Genomic DNA, 7,435 nt, shown 5'->3' with positions numbered 1-7,435 from the left:
TTCTTGGTTCCTGTGATAGGAACGGCAATGGGGATGTGTTTAAGAGTCACATTCTCACTTCACCAGCAGAACGTAGACAAATTTGAATTACGTTTTTTTCATTTCACTTTGTTCTTTTTCCCCATCCCTGATTTCTTAGGAAACAAAGTAGGTCATAAAATGGAATTTAAAGTTCATATGTTAATCAATTTCCTGTGTGTTTGTTACTGTTGGGTAGTTTTGGAAAAAAATATCATCTCCGAATATTTTTGCTTGCCTTTCAATAAAAGTCAACATAAATATCAGGCTGTACACACTTAATTCGAGACGTGAGCTTTAAAACGTAATCATTCTGACAGATTATACTTTATGAACCATATCTTTGTACCTTTATGATAGACATTGCGATAGGAGATAGAACTTCATCAAAGAAATGTCAAGTCGTTATAAGGTATTCACAGTATCTTTGGAAGGCTATGGTTATTGTAGGGCAAAATATATTCGCATTCCTGGTAGGTCCCCAAAAATGCATTCCTTTGCCTGCAGGAGCCCAAAATAACATATGGACAGACACTGATTGAAGAGTAGATGCCGTCCATCCGTCGGTAGCTGAACACCTCGGAGGACAGCTTGGAGTCCTAGTGTTGCGTTGTTGTTCTTGCGTCAAGCTTGTTACTCCAAAAGACCATCAGCCCTTCTGCACATTGCTTGCTATCCCATGCAACCCAATAACACAAATGCAATGTCAATGGATATAACCAAACCTATATTCCATGTGTGTTGGTGTGTGCGACGGCCTCTCCTCAATTAGAACCAAGCTCAGGCATCAAGGAGATCAGCGGAGCGGATTTGCCTGCTCCTCCGTCCTTCCTTCTGAAGCAACGCTTGTTTGAGCAGCTTAACCCCGCTCCAAGACAGGCCTCAGAGCCGAGAAGAAGGAGAGGCGAGAGGCTACCGCAGTGGATCAACGCACTCCAAGTTTTCTCCCTGAAGAAAGGAATCCAATCTGTGTAACTGGAAGCTCTGATAACTCACAGCTCAGGTTCTGCTCTCCACAGACACTATAGTCCGGGTGTTACTATTAAGGCAGATTACATGGGGGCCTACTATGTACCCGAGTTCAATGTTTCCTAGTGAATACAAGTACGACATTGGGAACGACAGAAACCAAGAGTTTAACAGCACAGTGATGTAACACGATCCTCCACAAATACTTGAATGTATACATGTCTTCATATCGTTTATTATGTTGGGATAAATCTTCATGTTTTAATATGATGTATGATGCACAACCAATAATAAATGTCCGTCCAATGACAGGCTTTGGCCTCAGGCTTTGGCATATACAAGACGGAATGAAAAACTATATGCAGGATCTGTGTCATCGGTGTTAGTTACACCGTTCTCTGCATATTTTGTGCTTTCACACAAAACCCGACCGTAAGTCGTATTTTTCCGACCGAAAAGCCTTCACAGTCATCGCCGCTGGCTTCATCCTCGAGTGAGAGAGAGAGAGCGAGAGAGAGAAACGTGATCCTCGGTCGTCCTATGTCAATCTCTCTCTTTCTTTGACTCCCTACCCTCGCCCGCCCCCCATTCCCCACCCACCCACCCTGCCCTGCAGCTCGTTTCGTATTCTAATCCCCAGTGCTGCGGCTGCCATATGATAAACTCACCCCTGCCCTCTCAATTCTGTAGGATTATAAACGCACCTAAAAACACATTTTTCATTTAAGCCGCGATCGATAGGCTATCTCCCTCCCCAAAGCGAGCTCACCGTGGCTTGTGCGGGCTCCCCTCACAATCCAACCACATTTCCATTCCCTGTAATCCTCATCTTCTTAGTTACCTTCTTGCACCGTGAATGCAAGTTTTATAGAGTAATTAATTGGATTCAGTTAAATTACGAGCATTGTTGTGGTCGTAATTGTTGTTTCTCATTAAAAGGCAGAAACTAGTTATCCTTTCTATAGACAATTTGTTCACTTTGTTTGTCCACCCTGATGCCCTTTCCTTTACTTAAATGCAGTGCCTTGGTGACCCAGGTAATGTAGTCCCTATAGCCTTTCGAAATAACAGCCTCAGAACTTCATCAAGTCTTTTCCAAATTGTGTTTAAATCTAAACAAAAATAAAGTGATATTATCCAATATGGCTGTTTTGAATAAAAATCGTGTATGGCTTCTAAAGAAGGTAGTTTATGTAGAAGCTGAGTTCAGATTCAAGGGAAAGACGTAAATTAAGACTTTACAGGCAGGAAATGTGCACACATTTTATGCTGCTCTACTCACGTTATAAATGATAAGTTGAAATAATACAAATCATGTACCATATCCTGATTGTACAATACCCGTTAAGTTCTTCATGAGCTGCTGCTCTCACAGACAAAGAGAATACATTCAGATTTGTTTTGTCCAAGCAAAAGCACACAGAATGTAAATATTCAAAAACATTATTTACCATCTGTCCCACCACAGCTGTGTGCTTTGGGCTTAAAACAGCAAACACAACGTATAGAAAATACAAAAATTGCAAACAGCAAAAAAATCCAAACATCCCTGCAGTTTAAGAACATAACAGCAATGCTCCTTTTGAATTAATCCCTTCTAAGCATGCTTTCTATAAAATGATTGACAATATCACGGAAGAGAGGTTCGACCGGCTAACGGGCACTGGGTAATTAGGTTGTCGCTTCGTCAGGGACAAAGGGACCCCTATGGTGCTTCTATGGAATGAGAACAAGTAGTTTGATGTGTAGCGTCTAATATCTGCCTGCTGAACACATTTTCTCCTGGTTTGTCCCCCCCCCCCCCCTCCAAAGAAAATGATATTCTCCAATCTGTCTTGCTGCTGAAGAAAACTTGACACCAGGGTCGATCTCCTTTGGGAGGGAGAGGAACTGGGACATGCTGGTGTGATGCTTCATTATCATCTCCTTTAGCCCTGTACGTGCACACACACACACACACACACACACACACACACACACACACACACACACACACACACACACACACACACACACACACACACACACACACACACACACACACACACACACACACACACACACACAGTTAACTAGCGGGTTCAATTGAGGGCTTGTTTATAGAGTAGTTTTATATGGATTAAAAGGGAGTGTACAAGAGAGGAACACAGTCTCGCAAACAGGTTACGATATAGAAGCCATTCCCAGCATTAGGTTTTACCGTTGTTGTGTCTGGTAGACCAGAAGACAAATCGAGGCCCCTGTTCTGGTCAAGGTGCTCTTGTTTGTGTTAAGAAACTCAAACCCAAGCTATGAAACCTGAAAACACCTGGTTGACCGAGTATCTCCACTCATGGTGGGGACTGTTGGATCGATATTACGAGGATATCATCTAGTAGTCTAATAGTCACTTCCCTTTGTGGATAATCACACCTCACCATTGCTGGGTGATTTAAGTCATGTGTATCTGTGGACTTATCTTATCGATCAGGAACAATCAATCAAACAAGCAATATTGAAACAAATCCTTGAACATTTTTCGTTTTAGTTTTGTAGTTCTAACAAAGCAAAAATGGTCCTCTTTAAGTACGCCCTTGAACCTCCTCGTTTACCCCCTAGGTTGTGTGAACTCATGTTCGGGACCACCACTCCGGACCAGTTTGACATGTGGGAGCTGACAGTCAAGAGCTGATTCCTACGCGACTCACGTCCCTCTGGATTCAAACGTTTAATAGGAAATGAGTTACCGCGTCCGTCCCTCTCAGGCTGTGATCATGATCCATCTGGACAACCTTGACCAATGGGAGCCACTTATCCAACTCGACTCGCCAGTTCTTCCTCCATTACATAATGCAATCAGGAGGTGGACAAAGCGGCAGAAATGGATGCAAGCCAGCTGTGCTTGTGCTGATGAAAAACAGCGCCGCTTTTATTGTGGTTGCAGCCATTTGGCGAACCACAGCGTGAGCCGATCACACACCAAACTAGATACCAATCACTGCTCTCCTGCAGCCAAAGATGGTGGCTCTAAATGGCCGCTTCACTGGACAAAGCCTAGTCTTTGTCTGCAACCTGGATATTTTGTTTTCTTGCCTTGTATTCTCAGTTTATTATTTTAAATTGCAGAGAACCTTCTATAAACTTCCTTTGGGTGCATGCATACCCTCAGAGGTGTAATGCTACGAGGAACGTAGCATTACACGTAGCAGAATGTATCAGTCCTCGCTAATTGATGGTGAAGCACATGAGCTTCCCCTAACGTCCTATATGACCGGACAGCAGCGCATGACCTACCTCGCTGTGTGCGATGCACATCTATGAAGCACGCTTTCTTATCTATGAAGCATGCCTTCCACACCTTCTGTTATTTTATCTTCTCCCTTACCTCTGTTTTCTTCTCTCCTTTATTGAATACATTTTAAAGCTCACCCCCGCCCCCCCCCCCCAAGCAAATGAAATATTTCTGTTGCTCGTTATTCCACGTGTTTCAAGGCCACAACAAAGTACCTGCGTTGTGCTCGCTGGCTTGAGCCCAGCCAGCCTATCTCAGATGAGATCATAGCGTAATGGGTAAAGGCACGTTGTTCTTTTCAACAATGTCTGCAGTTATACTGCAGACATTGGGGATTAAACCAACACTTCACTATCCTGCATCCAAAAATGATCCGTTTGCCGTCAAACTATAATGTTCTTCAGAATGGTCTTGGGGTTAATTCCAGCATCTCTGATGACTAACTGGGAAGTTATTCTCTGTGAAACCTCCAGTGGCTCAATCGGTGTTAAAGTCCCTCTGAAAGCAACGGTGTCTGTTTATGTTCCCTCTAAAAGTTACCTTAATACCTCTGCATGTTAACGCGTCCTAACGACTCACAGAGCAGTAATAGAGCCAGAGTAAAAGCCAGGTGTTCCCATTCAAATAATCCACTTTGATTCCAAAGTTTCAGCGTTGGTCAGCAAAGACTTCCCTTCCTTTTTGAATGTAAACAATAAGTGTTAACCACTCTTCATCTTTAAAAGTCTGCAAGACTATTATTATGTTTTCTTAACTTTAAGTGTGAACAAGTACACATCACTCAGAACTTGGCTGTTAACAGCGGCGGTCTGGTGCACAAATGGATCGCTGCAGCTTTCAGAACAATTTAAAAGCAATGACAAGCTAATGACAGAAGATAGGGCTACAATTTGCCCTGAAACCTGCAAATTGAAGTGCCCTGTGAAAGCCATGTCGAAGATAGGAAAGGAAGTACCTTCCTTTAATGAATTAACTAAATATTTGATATATAAATGCGATGTATGCAATTCATTATATTAAAGTTGCATACATTAAGATATACTGATAAAGATTGTATTTAAATTGCTTCCAACCACTGAATAATGCAAATGCTTTGAGGCAAACTAATTTGAAAATCACCTTAAAATTTACTTTTTAGCTCTGTATGTATTCTCATTTTCCCAACCAATGTTAATTATTCATTTTAGCTTTATTCTGCATTTAAATAAAGATGACACATCTTTATGCCTTCTCCTTATGAGCCAATCAGGGGGCAAGATATTCTTTCAATTGTTTTGGCTGTTCTATTGGTCTACTGGATTCCTTTCAAAATTCAATCCTTGTTTATTCAGGTGATGGACCTCAAGGCTAGGGCAGAGAGAGAGAGAGAGAGAGAGCGAGAGAGCGAGAGAGAGAGAGAGAGAGAGAGAGACCACATCTCCAAGCACCTGTATGGAGCTAGAGAGACTTAGCAGGAAGCATAGCAGCCCTCAACACGCAGGAAATGTCTTAAGGCCCAGTTTGACCTCTGACCTTTTACCCACCTCCATGTTTATACCAGGAAACACGTGCGTTATTAAGCAGTCTACAGGCTCCTCAATAATAACAGAGGTGCATAAAGACCCCCACCCAATAGGCGAAAAAACCCTGTTCGTTCATAATGAGTCTGGCGACTGTGTCGGGGAGAAGAGAGTGGGGGGAGCGATCAGGGCTAGAGTCGGCTGATTGTCCTGTAGTGTGTGTGTGTGTGTGTGTGTGTGTGTGTGTGTGTGTGTGTGTGTGTGTGTGTGTGTGTGTGTGTGTGTGTGTGTGTGTGTGTGTGTGTGTGTGTGTGTGTGTGTGTGTGTGTGTGTGTGGGGGGGGGGGGGGGGGGGGGCTGGCTCAAGATAGGCGATTTTGCCACCGCCTGTGGAGCCTGGAGGGCAAAGCCTTTTATCAAACCGCTTTGATATTATCGGGCCCGACGTGCATAGTATGGGAGGGGGGGGGTGGGGGGGGGATTACCGAGTCTGAAATCAGCGATTAAGGTAACAACAGCCATTGGGGAAGAAACAAATGGCCTGTCCCTCCGTAACGGATTGACTCGTATCTGGATTCAAACGTAATCCCATAATTTTCTACGTTTTGATTTAAAATGGCTTTAGCCGCCGCTTAAGTATTTACCAGAGAAACAACAGGTCCTTCCGTCTTACCTGCATAAACGCTGTCTTGAAACGGCGTTTGTTTCTGTAGAAAAGACGGCGCCGTTCGTTAGAGTGGCCTCGATATTTACAGCGGTCATGATACAAATAGCCCTTGTGGACCTCATTCCCGTCCAGGTACTGAGACGCTTTCCTGTGAGATCTAACCAGTTTTCAGAGAGGTCGTGGGTAATTGGAAAGTAGAGACCTCATATGGGAACCCCCCGCCCATTCCCAGTTCCCTGGTGCGGACCACCAACCCGCTGGCCAGGCAAGACCGATGTTCAAGACTAGTCGACTCTAAAAGTCACCGAGCGGGAAGGAGCCTTAATGAAATTTAGGCTGAAAAAAATACCTAATAGTGTGAAATCTGTTAGGAAGCAGTTGAAAGGGTTTGAAATGCGGCCAAGAACGATAGGAACCACGATCAATAACACAAGAGCCTCAAGCTTCTGCTCATAAAACCACTGACCGGATAACTTGCTCTGCTAGGTAGTGCGAAATTGAATAGGAAAATAAATATCTGCTGGTGTTGTTCCAATCGTCTGCCTTGTGTTTTCGAGAACAGACCTGATATGTCTTTTATAATCAACTGACGTTACCCTCCAGCCCGGGTGCTGTTGCCCTGGGGAACCCCGGCAGACTTCATCACCGCAGTGACCTCTACTGTGTATTTGTTTAACATGGGGTGTCTGGAGTGGGATGTCAGGCCTGTGCTGATTGGCTGATGCCTATTGGTTCAGGAGGTACTACTGGCCTTGACAGTCAAGATGTCAGTCACCCTGGAGTCCTCCATCACCACTTAGGGAAAGGCTCATGACTCAGACCGGTCAGAGGTCAACATGCACAGTTGATCTATTGAATCCTGGGTTTTCGCCTTAGACCCTCCAGATTTATAAATCCAACCAATCCAGACGATTCTTAACGATAAACGCTCTCCAAATTAAAGTATTCCGTCCCTCTCCACATTCAACCTGCTGTAAGAGAGAGGTGTGTGTGTGTGTGTGTGTGTGTGTGT

The sequence above is a fragment of the Gadus chalcogrammus genome, chromosome 4, assembly GCF_026213295.1.
Source record: "Gadus chalcogrammus isolate NIFS_2021 chromosome 4, NIFS_Gcha_1.0, whole genome shotgun sequence".
In the NCBI taxonomy this organism is placed as follows: Eukaryota; Metazoa; Chordata; class Actinopteri; order Gadiformes; family Gadidae; genus Gadus; species Gadus chalcogrammus.
This window is presented reverse-complemented; position numbering follows the sequence as displayed.